Raw genomic sequence first — 18,775 nt, 5'->3', positions numbered from 1 at the left:
AAATATTTTTAAAGATCCAAATTGGTTCTTTGAGATGTGAACCACAGAACCGGTTTTCTTTGCTTAAAAAAGGTAGTCCCATTGCTTAGAAGCAGTCAAGTGCTTTAGCCTTAAAGATACAGTTTATCCAAAGAAAAGGAATTGTAATCAATGCAACATACAGTCTTGTTGAATACATTCTCCTCAGCAAGAACTTAGCAGTTATTAAAGCACCTCTCCAGAAACAGAAATGACTTAAAATGCCTTAAATCTATTGTGTTATTTTCCCCAAAGGTTTATTATGAGTAAAAGATACCTTCTGAGTCTAAAAAGAAACACTTTGGAAATTAATACAACCTAGGAAAAAAACTAGTAGCTGTAATTAGTCTGTACACTCAAAAAACATACAACAAAATATCTATATTAGAGTGGAACACATTTTTGTCTGAACTTAGTTCTGATTCAGTATAGTTTTTTTTCTTAAGTTACAATAATGTAACTTAAAAAGTTTCTGGTAATATTTATTGTATATAGCCTAGAAGATGAAAAGAATGTAACTATTATTCTTGGTTTGTTTTGAGGTTATTTACTTAGGGCTAAGCACCTCATTTTTCTTGTGTACAAAAAGTAATTATGCAGTCAAAAGAAATATAGCTCATATACTTCAAAACATATGAAAAATGTAAAACTTTATTACACACATTAATTTCTAACAAAGGACATCTCTAGCATCAGTATAACTGGGACAAGCCCGATAACTGATGTATCTATTCGGATGTTTCTCCCAAATGGGTTTTATAAAGGCAAACAAACAAATAAACAATTTCTTCTTTTATATCTGCCTCTCTTTTATAAATTTTCGCTTCCCAATATAGGCAATAGTTTTGGGAATTTGTGTGTTTGTGTGTGTGCGCGCGCGTATGTGTGTGTCTGCATGTGTGTGTGTGCGTGCCCACATGTACATTAGTATATTCTGTTTGTTAGTCTTGCTAGTCCCTCATTTCTCATTTCTAATATGTTGTAAAGCAAAGATACGAAAACCTGCAAATTATGAACTAAATACGTTCATGGTTTTCCAACTTGGATCTTGCCCATCCTGACCTAATGGAAATGTCAGCATATTCTTGGAAAGTCACGGTTAGTGTGAGTGAGCCAGGCCTGTTCTGGTTGCCCTCATTTTTTCACTCCCCGAGCAGTGGCTCCTGGATAACAAGGTCTGGATTCTTGCCACTCTCGGCAGGAAGATTTGTGGCTTGACTTTGGTTGTCTCAGGGGTCATGGTTGATGCACTGGGGGCATCATGCTGCACAATAGGGTACGCAGCTCATGTAAAAGTAAGGGGTGGGTGGTTCTCACCCCGTACACACTAAATAATAACTGGAGAAACCTTTTGATCAATGAAAGAAAAAGAAATAAAAGCAACACAGCAAACCTTACCTTATGTAAGGGAACAGAACATAAGATTTTAAACTGTCAAGCCAGAAGCAGTTCATGGAATCCCCTAATCCTGGCTAAATATGCCAGAATTATCTGATATTTGAAGCTATTTAGTTTTGAATGTAAGTAAACAAGAAGTTTGTGAGAGAAAGTGTAAGTGTATGTGTGTGTATATGTGCTTGAGAGTTGGTGAAGCCTCAGGGAGTGGCTTAGAGTCATGAGAAATATCACAAGGAAAAGGAATAAATAGTTCCCTTCAGGATAAGGGAATCTATGGTAATATAAAATTTTTCAGCAATAAGAAGCTTTGCACTCATCAAGTTCCAGCAACATGATATTCTGAACATCTAAATAAGATAAAATCTGTAGGCTACCTTGATGAGTAACTGATTTGATGGTACAATGATTTAATTTCACAAACCAGATTATTTTGAAGAAAACAACTGATACAGAAGTCAAACATTACTGAAATATAATATGATTTCCCCCCTTTTATTCTTTGTTTCCTTCTGCAGTAGTAGTAGGAAGGGAAAATCTTCAGAGAGTGTTAGCTATGTATGGTTTTTAAGAATTTTCTGAATGTGATTTTTAGGAGGACCAATTAGACTCTGGATGGAATGTCAATACTCCAGCCTTAGCTTGCCAGAGAAGAAACAGCAAGCTTGAGTTTGACATCCTCCCTCTTGTTCTTTTCAGCTTCCCTTATATGATGTCCAGTGTGTTTCTGGGTGGTTGGACAGGAACTGATACAAAGAGATTCCTGAAGAAGTTGTCATTCAAGTGCAAAAAAAGTCACCTTGACGTCTAAAAATTAAACTTGTAAGCTGTTAAATAAGAACAATTACTCTATAGTTAATACAATTGCACTTAGGCACATTCTTAGGTGATTTTTGATATCATAAAGGCCTATATCTCTTTAAAACAGTCAAGAGTATCTTTAAGCCAGGTGTCTGTAGGTTCATGTCTGTAATCCCAGTGACTCAGGAGACAGAGATGGAAGGATTGCTTGAGCCCAGGTCCTGAGTTCAAGACCAGCCTGGGCAACATAGCATAAAAAAAGGAACGAAATCTTTAAAAAGAAAGACCCTCAAGTTTGCCTGTTTGTTGTCAGATTATACACTATTTATGGAGATGACTCTAAGAAATGTTAAGTTTCTGGTGAAACTTTCCAAGGTCTTTCACCCTCCACTGAGGGTCAATTTTATATATTAGATGTAGTGTCAAGAGCCCACAGTACTGTCAGGGGCTCATAAAAATATTAACTTCTTTTAAAATCAGAACGAAAAGTGAATTTTTGTTCTGATTTTAAGAAGAAAATGTTTGTGTGTGTAGTAGTATATCCAACACTGTGATAGAATACAATTTACTATTTCTTCAGGGAAGAAGGGTCCATACAGGCAAAAGTGCCTCTAGCGCTCGTGGAAGTCACAGTATGACCCTGCCTCCATTCACTGTCTTGCTCTCTAAAACCTGCTTCCCTGTTTGCACTTTGAAAATTCATAAGGTTCAATTTCTTTATCTGCCAAATGAGAGTGTTATCTCATAAGGCTATTCTGAAGATTAAATAAAAGCAAACCCAAGAGCATTTTGTAAACTGTAAAAAACCTTTCACAAGTGATATCCCGTTATTATTGTCTTGGTTGTAATCATTATTGTGTGTCTGGTCATGGGAGCCAGAAGTCTGGGATTAAATTTGAATCCTGTCTCTCTCTCTCTTCTTCCAAATGGCTACCAGCTCCTCTGATTTCTACCTATGCATGTCTCTGAAACCCACTTTTTCTCTTCCTTTCCCATTGTTATCATACTTTCTCTCTCTTTTTAAACCTTTTTTATTATGGAGAATTTAGACATAGAAGAAGCAAAAAGTCTAACAAATCTTATGTCCCCATTACTGAACCCCCAAAATCCATCTTGCTCTATTCATATCCCCAACCAGTTTTGAGACAAATCTCAGGCATCATGTAATTGTATCCACACATCTTTCAGTATGTTTCAGTACAAGATACAAACTTTTAAAAAATCACTGCAATACTATTATAACCCCTAAAAATAGCAATAACTCTTTAATCCATTAAATATGTAGTCAGGGTTCATATTTACGATGGTCTTACAAATGTCATAAATTTTAAAAAATACTTTTTATCAGTCAGACTCCAAATAAGGTTGTAACATTGTGATTTGTTGGCCCGTAGGTTCCCTCTCAATCTCTTTTTTATTTCTCTGCCATTTATTTATTTATTAATCTTTTACCTATGCTGCTGCTCTAGCTGTCTTGTATTTCCAAAGTCTTTTCTCTCTGATTTACCTTCCATGTTGCTACTGAAATGATGTACAATGGATTAATTCATGTGATTCTTATGCTTAAAATACTTCACTGGCTTTAACATGTCTACAGGATGAAGACCACGTGTGTATTTATTAATGCAAGGTACTGTTAGCCTTCAATAATATGGGGTAAACACACTTTTCCAGATTTTTAAAAAATTGAACTTTGATTTTAAGTTCAGGGGCTTTGTACTTTGATTTAAGTACATGTGCAGGTTTGTTACATAGGTAAACTTGTGTCATGGGATTTATTATACAAACTATTTCACTATCCAGGTATAAAGTCTAGTACCCAGTAGTTACTTTTTCTGGTCCTCTCCCTCCTCCCAGCCTCCACGCTCTGAAAGACCCCCAGTGTGTGTTGTTCCCCTCTCTGTGTCCATGTGTTCTCATCACTTAGCTCCCACTTGTAAGTGACAACATGTGGTATTTGGTTTTCTGTTCTTGCATTAGTTTGCTAAGGATAATGGCCTCCAGTTCCATCCATGTCCCTGCAAAGAACATGATATCTCTTTTTTTATGGCCACATAGCATTCCACAGTGTATATGTACCACATTTTTTCTATCCAGTCTATCATTGATGGACATTTAGGTTAATTCCATGTCTTTGCTATTGTGAATAGTGCTGCAGTGAACATATACATGCATGTGTCTTTATGGTAGAACTATTTGTGTTCCTTCCAGTGTATACCCAGTAATGGGATTGCTAGGTTGAATGATAGTTCAGTTTTTAGGTCTTTGAGGAATTGCCACAGTGTTTTCCATAATGGCTGAACTCCCACCAACAGCATATAAGCATTCCTTTTTCTCCATAATCTCATCAGCATCTGTTATTTTTTGACTTTTTCATAACAGCCATTTTGACTGGTGTGAGATGATATCTCATTGTGGCTTTGATTTGTATTTTTCTAATGATCAGTGATATTGAGCTTTTTTCATTATGCTTGTTGGGTGCATATATGTCTTCTTTTGAAAAGTGTCTGTTCGTGTCCTTTGCTCACTTTTTAACAGGGTTGTTTGTATTCATCCTGTAAACTGGTTTACACACTTTCCCAGATTAATTTTCAACTATCTCTCCTATACCTATTACCATATACCTCCACATCCAACCCTTGAACTCCAGGCCCAAATGCATTATTATCTTTCAGGACCATACTCAGACTTTCCAGAAAAGCCTTTTATTCCAGAAAAGCTCTCCTCTGTCTTCTCTGCCTATCAAAATCTTACTCATTCTTTCCAGATCATTTTGAATTTCACTTCCTTTCTGATAACTTTGCCAATGCTTTAGATTTAAATTTCCCCGCCTCTACCCCCTCTGTGCTTCCATATACATTTTGATGATATATTTCTAATGCTGGTGATAATGACAGCATCCAAAAACTTAAATACTTTAACTCATTTAATGTTCCCATCTACCCTATACAGAAGGTACTATTGGCCGGGCTTGGTGGCTCACATCTATAATTCCAGCACTTTGTGAGGCAGAGGTGGGAGGATCGCTTCAGCTCAGGAGTTTGAGACCAGCCTGGGCAACATAGTGAGACCTCATCGCTACTAAAAATTAAAAAAAAAAAAAATTAGTCAACCACTGAGGTGTGTACCTGTAGTCCAAGCTACTCGGGAGGCTGAGATGAAAGGATTTCTTGGGAGGTCAAAGCTGCAGTGAGCTGTGATCACACCAATGTACTGCAGCGTGGGTGACAGAGTGAGAGACTGTCTCAGTAAAAGGTACTATTATTATTCCTATTTTCAGACAGGAAAATAGCAATATTAGCTAATGTTTACGCAGTACCCACTGAGTTCTAGACACTGTTCTCTCCAAATATAATTCTTATGGAGCCTCCTTGATGTGGGTTCTACTATTGTCTTTATGATATACTCCAGGCAAATGAGGCACAGAGATGTTAGATAACTTTGCCCGATGTCCTACGGTTAGTAAGTGGCAGAGCAGCACCTGGAATGCAGGTTGTTTGCCTCTGGAGCCCATACCCTGAACCACCGTGCTAAGCTGCAATTATGATGAAAAATAGTTCTTGTTAAAAAGACGTGAGTACATGTGTGTGTCTGTGGTGTTATTCTATAGTTCTACCTCTGATGCATATATTTCTCAAGACCAGCACTTGTCTAATTTCTCTAGCACAATACTGTGCACATATTAGACAGTTAAATAGTCAATGAATTAAATATCTTGATTTAGCTCTGAAGTATTTAGCAACTAAAAAATTATTTAAAATGAAGAGCTATAATTTCTGAAATTCCATACAATTAAATATAAAATCAAGACCAAGTTTACCAAAAGTGAAAGGATTTACGTATTTTAGCAGCATATATATTATGTAAAGCAAGACACATTACCATTGAGCTAGAATATGCTAATAACTAAATTGCATGCATTCCTCTGCAGTTCTTAAGGAAATGCATGACAGAAAGTATGGAATATTAAGCTATAAAATGATGCATATTTCCAGGTTTCCCTTGATATGAGGTATTTCACGAACAGGCCCATTGTCATTATGTAGGTGTCCTAACTGTAATGTATGGAATATTTATTGAGAGGTAGACAAATTATTTCATTTACTCATGCAGCAATCACGGCTGAAACTTGAATAGATTTGGGGAGAAGACGGGATGAATTGTTGAAATTGTTTTTGAGATTGCTTTGACTGCTCCAGTTTAGAAAAGAAGCAAAGTAACTGATGCCTCCTCCCAGGGTCTGAGGTTGTCATTCATTTGAAATTAAGATGGATAATGAAACTACAGAATCACTGGTTTTAGGATGATTGAGCATCAAGACAGATGCCATTCACTTCAATCTTGAAGACATCTTGTACGTTCTTCAGTGAGATTCTTCCAGCTTGTTGCCAAATACCGTAGGAAGATTGTTGCCTTTCTAAAGAATAATAATTCAGTTTGGTTTTTAATTTTAATAAAGAGTTGGAGAAATTCATGGGTAAGAAATAGAAGCCAAATGCGATGAAATTGGTTTTTAGCTCTGAACTATGAATTCCTGGATGACACTGAGCTGAGAAGTTTTGTGATTCCATCCTTTGGAGCTCTCTCAGGGACAAGGTCTATGGCACAGAGAGTTCCTCAAACCCCTGGTACCGTGAATGGGGTCTACACTCCCAATTTCTAATGGCTTAACTTCATTTTGTAGGAATGATTTCTGCTTTTCCAAAGTAGCAGAGAGAGAGAGAGAGGGTGCTGGTGTCTGCAGATACCCTCATCTCCTGCAAAAACAAACAAAACAAAACAAAACAAAACAAAACCCTTAACTAATAACACCTCACTCCAGGAATAAGACCTAAAATCAGAACAATTTTGGAATCCTAATAACTTATCTAACTGATCTCAGAGCAGATCAGATCTCTGCTTTGCTCCCTGCATTCTTGATTTCCTAGCAGGCAACACATCCTTAAAAATTACCTGCGGCAGCCGGGCACAGTGGCTCATGCCTGTAATCCCAGCACTTTGGGAGGCTGAGGCGGGTGGATCACGAGGTCAGGAGATCAAGACCATCTTGACTAACACGGTGAAACCCCGTCTCTACTACAAATACAAAAAATTAGCCGGGCGTGGTGGCAGGCACCTGTAGTCCCAGCTACTCAGGAGGCTGCGGCAGGAGAATGGCGTGAACCCAGGAGGCGGAGCTTGCAGTGAGCTGAGATCATGCCACTGCACTCCAGCCTGGGCGATGGAGCAAGACTCCATCTCAAATACATAAATAAATAAATAAATAAATAAATAAATAAATAAATAAAATAAAAATTAAAAAAATTACATTCAGCTTATTTGCCATCTTTTGCCATAGACCTTTCTACTTTACTTTATCCAAAACAGGTACAATCCTAAACTTCCAAGGTGTCAGAATTCCAAAAAAACATAACATATGTAGCCCATCCAAGTTTGGCTTGAGCCTAACAAATAAGAGTCAATTTTTTAAAAGGCCTTAACTCAGCATTTGCTAGGGATTGAGACATGACCCTTCTGTGGCTGCGTATTTGCATCTGTATGGACAGGAGAGAAAGACTAAAATTTTTGGTTCGTGTTGTCTTGAGAAATAGATAAAAGCCGGTGGTTGTTTAGTGGAAAAGAATGGTCTTTTGTGAACATCTCACATGCTTTTTCATTGGTGGTTACTGTTCAGTTGGACAGGTAAGCATTGTTAGTATTACTGGGTTCCATGCTACAGATAATGCAAGCAAGCATGGACTTTGTGTCCTAAAGTTTGTTATATAGTTCAGATTTTAACTGTTCTGTGCTTTTTTTTCATATTAGAAAATTCATGAATCAGAACGATGTCCTTTCTCTGACCATGTATCAGGCCTGTCTTTTGATTTTATAAGAGGTGTCATTGTATTTAGTAAGCCTTCCTTCAAGAAGCTTATAATGTAGTTTTTCATGGTTCATAGCTCTGTATGGAATTTAACAACTTCCTGGTAAGTGATGTGCACAAAGATATGGAAATTATGAGTAGCCCTGGCGGTGGTGGTACTGTTGCAAAATAAGATAGTGGAGGCTGGACATGGTGGCTCGTGCCTGTAATCCCAGCACTTTGGGAGCCTGAGGAGGGAGGATCACCAGGTCAAAAGATCGAGACCAGCCTGACCAACATGGTGAAACCCCATCTCTGCTAAAAATACAAAAATTAGTTGAGCGTGGTGGTGCTCACCTGTAGTCCCAGCTACTCAGGAGGCTGAGGCAGGAGAATTGCTTGAACCTGGGAGGCAGATGTTGCAGTGAGCTGAGATCACGCCACTGCACTCCAGCCTGGTGACAGAGCAAGACTCCATCTCCTCCCCCCCCCAAAAAAAAAGATAGTGGAAATGATTTATCAAGACACAAAGAATGGCAATACACCAGAATAAGTCATTTATGTTTGTAACAGTAAACCCCAAAGATGAAAGGAATCCAAGATTAATATGACCAAAGGCAGATGCATAAAGGAAGGTAAAGTTCACAATCATTTTGGCAGTCAGGAAAGCCCTGAGAAGTGCAAGCCCTCATGAAACTTCTTCCCCAGAAATAATTCTTTTTAGCGAGGGGGGAAGATGAATGTTCAGAGTTGCTGGCCTAGAGCCTAGAGCTTCATTCCTTGAATTTATACTCCCTTTTCTCCCTTTTGGCGAATCTTCAAACACTACAAAGAATGGAGGGGTTAAGATCTTTCCTAAATGCGGCCCCTCAAATGTTGATTTTTATATGTGTTTTTCTTATAAGACTTTGGATGTTAATGTAACACTCCAAAGATGTATTTCCAAATTCCAAATCATCTGTACTCTCTCCCAATTCTGATTTAGAATACCCTCAAAGTTTTTTGAGTCTGTTAATTTGTCTTGAAAACTGAGAAAAGTATTACTTAGCGTTTTCCAAGGCTATGAAAGGATGATTTTGTTTTCCTTTGGTTTAAGAAAGTTTTCAGGTTTAGGAAAATGAAGTGGATAATAGAAAGTAGGGGTCAGGTAAAGCCAGTTGGTATTGAAGAGGGTGAAAAGTTTTCAGAAATATGTATTTTTTTCTTGATGAGCTGTACAATTAGATCTTTCTCCCAGCAAATTATTCCCACTAAATTCATTTACTGTGAGCAAAAGACAAAAAACCACCACAAAGGAGTTTCAGCCTTAACTTTTAATTTGCTGGTTTTTGTCAGTTTATGTCACAGCATTAATTTTCTTTTCCACCTAGGAGAAAAGATCATAAGTTATTAATATTACTCTTCTTCACTCTGTCCAGGGGGAAGGGGGAAAATACCCCTATCACTAACACCCAGTTGTTAAAGCATAAAATAAAAGAAAAGTGAGATTCAGATGTAGAACAAACTTTCCCTATGTGGTATTATACACAGAGGAGGGGGGATTTTGCACTGCAAGTGTGTTCTAGAAGTTGATTTTTCATCAGGAACCCCCTACTTGCTAATTAGATATATGTCCCAGCCAATATATTGTTGTGAGCCTGAGTATGCAACTCTCTTAGAGGCCCTGTTAAAGTTTTGGTGATATTTTCACAAGTAGGAGTTTTTTGCTTTCTATTCCTTATTTGCCCATTCTTTATAAACTAAATGTTGTACACTCAAAAATTAAATTTGATGGCACTTCACCCAGCTCTCAGAAATATCTTCTGCCTCCCATCCTTGAATCTGAAGAGACTGAGCAGGGCCACATGTTGATTTACTCTTTAAAAGTTTGTAAAATGCCTTTAAATGAAAGAGGAGTATAGTAGTTAGCATGCTAAACCCTGTTTGTAATCTGCAACCTTACAAGGAAACAAAGCAGCTCTGGCATCCCCTAATATACCTGCAATAAAGATAAGATGATGGCCCTTGAAGTAAACATAAAATAATTGTACATAAAGCTGTATGCAAAAAGGCTTTGTTCCTAAATACTGAAAAGGCAGTCACCCTGAAACAATGGGGCAAATTAGCATGCAGCCAGCCCAAGGCTCTTAGCTGCACACACACGCACACACACAAGCTCACAGTGACAAATGCTTGGTGCTCGCTGGGAGGTCAACACTAAGAATCTTTCTTGGGAAGGCAGCATGTCAGATTTCAGACACTTTCCCTACAAATGGGCTTTTGGTGCTCAAAGGGGGGAGGCTTTCTGATCCAGATAATAAAGTCCATTTACATGAAAAGATGCCGCTTTCAATGACATGATTAATTTCGGAAATACCTGGCATCTGAATGAAGCTGAGACTTCAAGAAATGACTGATGATGAGAAAAGATAATTAGGCAAATGTCAAGAGTCCAGTGTTGTGCTTGGTGACAGGGGCTGGCCTGTCTAGGTTATTGTATACTCATTCAAAATGGAAATGAAAGGTCTTTGTGGAAAGTTGGGGATGATCAACCTACAGTTACATATAAACTCTTTTTAGCTCATGTTTCTCTGGTTTTTACCCCATCGTGACCAATAGGGAGCTGATGCTTACCTTCAGTGACTTCTCAGCGAATCCCAGACAAAGCTGGACTTGTTTTTCATGAGGTCTGCAAAATGCAAATTTATCTTGCCTTACATGTCATTTGTTCAGAAGTAACCTCTCTGTTCTGAGCCCTTTCAAAAATCTCACTGACTTCTCCTCCCCTCCAAAAAAAAAAAAAAAAAAAAAAATGCCAAACACCATTTAATACTCTGCAGAAAGAACTTTGAAGACAAAGGCTGAAGTGGGAGGTAATGCAAATCTACTCCCCCTACATTGTTTTTGAGCCCTTTCTTCCTTTTTTTTTTTAAAAAAAAAAAAACAAAAACAACAACAAAAAAAACCCAGCAGTTTTTTCATTGGTGAATTGGAGGATGACAATGACTCTAGAGACTAGCGGTCTCCACAGGATAGAATTAATGGCAAGCAGGACACTCTCAGCGGACTGGGACTGAGGGAATAGCTTTCCAATGGAACCTTTTCAGATAGAGTTTGTAACTGTGGCAAGAGAGAGGGGGTTCTTGCCTTACTTTTTCTGCCTTACTGTACATCTTAATTTCTCCAAAAAGATGTTCATTAAAGACCATATGTTTGTACATATACCAAGGTGGTCCATGAATGCGTGTTAGCAATCCTAACCTCTCCACTTCACTCCTTTTTCTTTTGCCTGACTAGTTCCTATAGGAGAAAGGTGACTCTCCATGAAGCCATCTCCAGGCAGTGGAATCCCTGAAGAGGGGAAGATCCCAAGAAGATCCTTGCTAGCCATTTAGGCCCAGGCATGCTAAGTAAGGTTTATATCTGATATTAGTTAATGGCTGCTATGGGTTGAAGTAGGTCCCCCTGCCCCAAAAGATATGCCAAAGTCCTAACCCACAGTACTTCAAAATTATTACCTTATTTGGAAATAAGGTCATTGCAGATATATTTAGTAAAGAAGAGATCATACTGAAGAAAGGGGGCCCTTAGCTCAATCTGCCCAATGTTGCTATCAGAACACAATATGAAGGTGCACGGGGAGAACACCAAGTGGCTACAGAGGCAGACATTACAGTGACACAGCTGCAAGCCAAGGAATGCCAGGGATTGGTGTCCACCACCAGAAGCTAGGAAAGGCAAGGAGGGAGTATCCCCTACAGATTTCAGAGGGAGTAAGTTCCTACTAACACCTGAATTTGGGACTTCTGGCTTCCAGCACTGTGACAATACATTTCTGATTTAAACCACCTAGTGTGTGATACTTTGTTACAGCAGTTCTAGGTATTGTTGGAGGAAATGAACAAAATAGTTATATCATTCAACATAGCAGGCCTGTGAAGAACTAGAAATATTGTCTTTTTCCGTTACCTGATTCCTTACCATCTTAACCCAATTCCAGCAAAGCAGATAGATAGATATATATTTATGAAGAGACAGTGTCGCCTGTCACAAATAGTGACATGAAACCCCATATTGGAAAGAAGAAAAGGGGGCCGGGGACCGTGACTCACACCTGTAATCCCAGCACTTTGGGAGGCCGAGGCAGATGGATCACTTAAGGCCAAGAGTTTGAGACCAGCCTGGACAACAAGGTGCAACACTGTCTCTACTAAAAATACAAAAATTAGCCAGGCATGGTGGCTCATGCCTGTAGTCCTAGCTACTCAGGAGGCTGAGGCATACGAATTGCTTGAGCCCAGGAAATGGAGGTTGCAGTGAGCCAAGATCATGCCATTGCACTATTGTACTCCAGTCTGGGAGACAGAGTGAAACTCCGTCAAGAAGAAGAAGAAGGGAGAAGAAAGAAGAAAGGAGAAAGAAGAGGAAGAGGAGGAGGAAGAGTGGGGAGGAGGAGAGGGAGGAGGAGGGGAGGTGGAGGGGAGGTGGAGGGGAGGTGGAGGGGGGAGGAGGGGGAGGGGAGGAAGGTGAGGAAGAGAAAGAAGGGGAGGAAGAGGAGAACCTGCCTCTAAAAGATGGTATAACTGTAAACGTACTGCAAGCATACATAAAAATGCTCATCAAGTGTCAGGGCAGCCCCCCAGAATGAAATACTCAGTGTTTTTAGTGAAATACTATACATTAAGTACATTAAGTGCACTATATGAAACTCATTAGTCCGTAACATAAAATGCCATTTAAAGCAAGACATGAAAGTAGAAACAAACCCAAGTGTCAGTCTGCTTTATTCCTTTGGAGAAAATATATTAAAACATATTCATAACAAGTATGTGAGGTCCTTGTCTAAATCTGTTTCTAATAGTGGAATAAAACTGGAAAGCATTGAAATTACTAATTGTGTGGACATTTCTACCTGCAGTGGGATCCTTCCATCCTTTCAGGATAATTTTAAAAAGCTATGATCCCCAAATCGTAAAGCTTGATTATTACTATATTAGTAAATATCTATAATTTGGCATGAGTTAATTTCCTTCAAGTTTTCAAAACTTGCTTTAGCGATTACATTGCTTAGTGGCAGGTTGTGCAAATAGCAATGTATTAAAGATAAAAAACAAAAGAGACTACTATTGTTTATAATTCATTTATATGACATAGCATAGGCATATTTACTCAAGTATGCCATTTCTTTGGTTTCGAGTCTCTGCTACTGTTCAAACCATTTAGCTTGGCAAATAAACAATTTTAAAATCGAAAGATGCTTTTTGATTTGGGGACTAAAACATTGCATGGATGGGAGAGGGTCCTACAATCCAAATACAATATGATTGCATTTTCTTATTTGCTTTTAATCATTTGTAAATCCTGAGATGCTTAACATTTTATGTTTAAATATTATCTCAGTAGAAAGCTTTTCCCCTGCTTATGCATAATTTCATCTGGAAATTACTATCTCCCACTTATAATGCATCAAAAACTAGAAACATTTTTGCTCCTTAATGGTGTAGAAATTAGTCTAATTTTAAAGCACTCAAGAATATAATTATTTACATGTACTAGAAATATTAACTAGAACTATTTGATCAAGGTATATGGAAAGTTGGAAAAAAGAAAAACATTTTTTGAAGTTATAAATAGCTGACTACATTAAATGTTACCTAAAAAGAAATAATTAGGTTACATGAACATTCTGGATAATAGAAAAATGTGTTCCTAGAATACTTTGAAAATTAAATGTTTCCATATTTTCAAAATAGTGTAAAATACTTCAAGATCATTTATTTTCTGTTAAAGCTAGTATGTATGTAAACATTTCTTTGGTATTGTTGGGGGTGATAGAAAAAAATAAATGAAGTGTTAATTTAGTAAATGTGTTGCCAGTTGTGCTAAAATTGAATGCAATGCATATATGTCAATTGGATGTATATATAAGTGTAATAGTTTTATCATTATTATGAAATGTGCTTGGTTTATAAATGCATTTGCTTGTTATGATTATTCCTATACTCAGCTAAAATGAGATTTATCATTTTTCTCCTTTTGTGTATGAAAGTACAGTTTATATTTCCTCTGTGATTGATTATATTCCGGAAAGGTCTTGTGATTAAACATATAGTACATTTTTTATTGAGTTATTTCACACACCAATGGCAGGGCCCAAAGGGTATTCTGGGTTTACAGGAATTTTCTAATACACGTGTTCCCTTCTGCATTAAAGCTGCTAATTAGTGCTTTTAAACAGCTCAACATTGAATTGTTGGAAGGCACCATATCAGGGCTAATATAAAACTGTTTATGTGAAAGAATATATACAGTAAGAAGGTGTTAAACCCAACACAAATTGAGTGGCAGGGGGTTTCCACTAGTGCTAATTTTATGTTTGTTTTGTCTCATTTAAAGTTAAGATTCCTGTGTTGTAATTGTGATGTGGAACATGCTGCACTTACAGATGGACTGAAATGTGTCTATTTACGAGCTGCATTTGTCTAGCAAAGAAGTCAATGGGTAGTTTTATCAGGCAATAGCTATTCCTAAACACTAGTTTTTATTTTTAACAGGACATATGGGTACTTAAAAAAAAATGTATATATATATATATATAATAACTATGTTATATAAGACATGTTAAAATTCCAATTCCTGATAAGTATGTTTAGTGAGATTTTTATTGTATTTTGATATGCTAATTGAACAGGGCAATAATACATTAATAGAATTTTGAATGTCTCAAGACAGCTTCACTACAAAAATCAAATGTACATGTGTTTAAACAAATCCAAGAGTTTTGTTATCTTAAGTCAGTTTCTGCTGACTTGTGAATGAATCAAGCTGGAGGAAACCTTAAGAGGTAATTTATTAACTCCTGTGTCCTTAATTTTCACACAGATAGAACAATTAGGAAATTTTTATATTCTTAGGCCCTTCTAGAAAAATTTATCTTTCCCTCATCACCTCTGTTGAAGTTTATTGATTGGTTTCACAACATGACTACATCATCATTTTTGTAGCTGCCTGGCCAGATCATCTCAACTTGAGAACAGAAGGACCTCCGGGCAACCTATGGGGAAGTATGTTTCCTTAATGTGAATCTTTCTTTCATCAAAGCACACTATTTTCAAAAATGCACTCTGTCAAGCTTTATTTCTTACCACAGTCCCTTCTAATACTCTCTGTGTAAGGCTGAGAGTTAGGAAGGATTTGTCAATTTGATTTTTGTTTCATTTTTAGTGCCTTTTAAAAAAACTTTGTTGTGCTTTTGAATATGAATGCTTGGGAGTTCCATGATGCTGGACATGGAGAAGGATATATTTCTTATAGACGTTCAGCTGGATTTGGGGAAAGTCATATGGCCAACCACATGTCAAATCTTTGGCGGAAAAAACCCCACATAATCAATAAACTCTTACCAAGTTTAAGAAAAAAAGAAAAGTCATAAATTGCCAATGTCAGGAGTTGGAAAGGAGATAGCACTACAGATCCTTCAGGTATCAAAAACAACAAAAGTCAGAGAACAACTTTGAGAATGAGATTGAAGACTCGTGTGGAATTAATTACTAAAAATAGACAATGTATCCCACCTGACACAAGATGAAATCAAAAATATAAAGAGTCCTAGATATATAACTACTACTGAATCTGCAATTTAAATCTTGCCACAAAGAAATCATTACACTTAGTTGGCTTCACTGGTAAATTCTCACATACATTGAAAGAAGAAATAATACCAATCTCATACAAATGCTGTTAAAGAATAGGAAAACAGGAAACAATTCCCAACCTACTTTATGAAGCTAGCAGTGTATTGATACCAAATCTCCACAAATAATATGAGAGGTAAATTATAGGCTGATTCCTCTCATGAATCTGGATACAAAAATAGTAAATAACATCTTTAGAAATCTTAATCTAGTGATTTGTAAAAAGGATAATACATCACAACCAAGTGGTGTTTATTCAAACAATGCAACGCTGGTTTAACATTTGAAAAAAATGACACAATATAATTCACCACATTAATAAAACAAATAATTATATGACTATATTAATTGGTATAGCAGAAAGCACATTTATGATAAAAAAAAGAAATCTCAGCTAACTAGAAATAGAAAGGAATTTCCTTAATGTAATAGAGTATGTACAGGAAACTTCTAGTAAAAATTGTTCTTCATGGTGAAATGTTGAGAACTTTCTGCTTTATATAGGAACAAAATGGTGCTGTCACCACTTCTATTTAATGTAGTGCTGAAGGTCCTATCCATAGCAATAAAGCAAGGAAAAAAGAGATAGATGAATTAGAGAGGAAATTATAAAACTGTCATTATTCATGGATGACATGATTGTCTATATGGAAAATTCAAAACAGTATACAGATAATCTATGAAACTTAAAAAGTAAATGTATTAAGGTTTCTGGATACAAGTTCAACAAATAGAGTTCCTTTAATATTGCAATGAATAAGCCAATATTTATACACTGTTATCAACTAAAGCCCACAATTCATTCAGATTTCCTTAGTTTGTTATCTAATGCCCTTTTTCTATTATAGGATCTCATCCAAGATACCATGTTACATTTAGTTGTTAGGCCTCTTTAGGCTCCTCTTGACTATGACAATTTCTTAGACTTTCCTTGGTTTTAATGACCTTGACATTTTGAGAAGTAGTGGTTAGGTATTTTGTAGACTCCCTCTCTATTGGAATTTGTTTGATTTTGATTTTTTTTAATGACTAGACTGTGGTTATGACTTTTTGGAAGAAAGACCATAGAGGTAAAGTGCCATTTAAATCATGTTATCTAAAGGGCATATACTATCAGCATGATTTATCGCTGTTGATGTTGACCTTGATCACCTGGTGGAGGTGATGTTTGCCAGGATTTTCCATTTGCTCTACCCTACCTTCCCTTCTATACTAAACTTTTTAAATGGAGTCACTGTGGGCAGCCCCCACTGAAAAAGTGGGAATTTATGCTCCCTTTTGTTAAGGGATGGTATCCATATAAATTATTTTTAACTCTTTTACAAGAGAGATGTATCTCTTTCCCTGTATTTATTTATTCAATAATTTATTGATATCAGTATTGACTCATGGATATTTCTTTTATATTTTAGCTTATGATCCAGTAAATACAATTTTGTTTTATTTTCTCGTGCAAATTGTTTCAGCTTTGACTGTTGAGAGCTCTTTCAGTTGGCACCTGTGTTCCTTTGACATGCTGTCATCAATGTGTGATTTTTTCTTCTGTTTTTGAGCACTTTCTTACTTTCTGGCTCTCTGACATGCTCCAGTCCTAGAATTAGGCATTTCTCCAAGGATCTCTGGTTCATTTCATTTTATTTTTATATACAACCATCAATTAAAAAATAATGTTTTAATAAAATAAAGCAATTCCAAATGCTTAAGAAAAAAAAGATCAAAAAGAGGTTTAAGACTAATATACTGAAAGCTTCAGAATATTATTAAAATAAACTAAAAAGATCTGAATAAATAGAGGAACAGAATTGGAGATCCAATATTGTAAAGGTGTTTATTTCCCATATAAATTGATCCATAGATTCAATTCAATTTCAATCAAAATCTCAGAGGAAATATTGTAAAAATTGACAAGTTCATTCTAAAATTTATAGTAAAAGTAAAGGGTCAAAAATAGGCAAGATAATCTTGAAGGAGAAGAACTTAATATAAAGCCATAGTAAGTAAGAAAGTGTGGCACTGGCTAAAGGATAAACAAGTAATGAAATAAATGTTCCGGCCGGGCGCTGTGGCTCACGCCTGTAATCCCAGCACTTTGGGAGGCCGAGACGGGTGGATCACGAGGTCAGGAATCGAGACCATCCTGGCTAACACGGTGAAACCCCGTCTCTACTAAAAATACATTAACAATTAGCCGGGCGGGCGTGGTGGTGGGTGCCTGTAGTCCCAGCTACTCGGGAGGCCGAGGCGGGAGAACAGCGTGAACCCAGGAGGCGGAGCTTGCAGTGAGCCGAGATCGTGCCACTGCACTCCAGCCTGGGCAACAGAGCGAGACTCCATCTCAAAAAAAAAAAAAAAGAAAAGAAAAAGAAATGTTCCAACAAAATAGAGTCTTGAAAAAAATTACATATGTACAGCCATTTCTACTCTCTAATATTTTAATATAAACAGTTCAAACATAAAGAAAATTTGAAAGAAGTTTACAGTGAGTATATCCACCACCTAGATTCTACCATTATTATTTATTTATTTTTTTAATAATTCAAAATATTTATTGTTTAAAAAAATTCCATAATCTACAAGAGAATGCAGATGAGCAATTAAACAAAATCAGGAAAATAATTTAAAAACAAAATAAGATCATTAACAAAGAAATAGAATATATGCAAAAGAACCAAATTCTGAAGCCGAAGAATACAATAAGAGAATTGAAAGCTTTACTAGGAGTCAAAAGCAGAATAGCAGAAATCAGTGAACTTGAAGATAATTAATCTAAAATTATTATTATCATTTTTTAGTGATTTATTTATTTATTTATTTATTTATTTTTATTATACTTTAAGTTCTAGGGTACATGTGCATAACGTGCAGGTTTGTTACATATGTATATTTGTGCCGTGTTGGTGTGCTGCACCCATCAACTCGTCAGCACCCATCAATTCATCATTTATATCATGTATAACTCCCCAGTGCAATCCCTCCCCCCTCCCCCCTCCCCATGATAGGCCCCAGTGTGTGATGTTCCCCTTCCCGAGTCCAAGTGATCTCATTG

Source organism: Rhinopithecus roxellana, chromosome 17 (assembly GCF_007565055.1).
Source record: "Rhinopithecus roxellana isolate Shanxi Qingling chromosome 17, ASM756505v1, whole genome shotgun sequence".
Taxonomy (NCBI): domain Eukaryota; kingdom Metazoa; phylum Chordata; class Mammalia; order Primates; family Cercopithecidae; genus Rhinopithecus; species Rhinopithecus roxellana.
Note: the sequence above shows the minus strand (reverse complement) of the source record.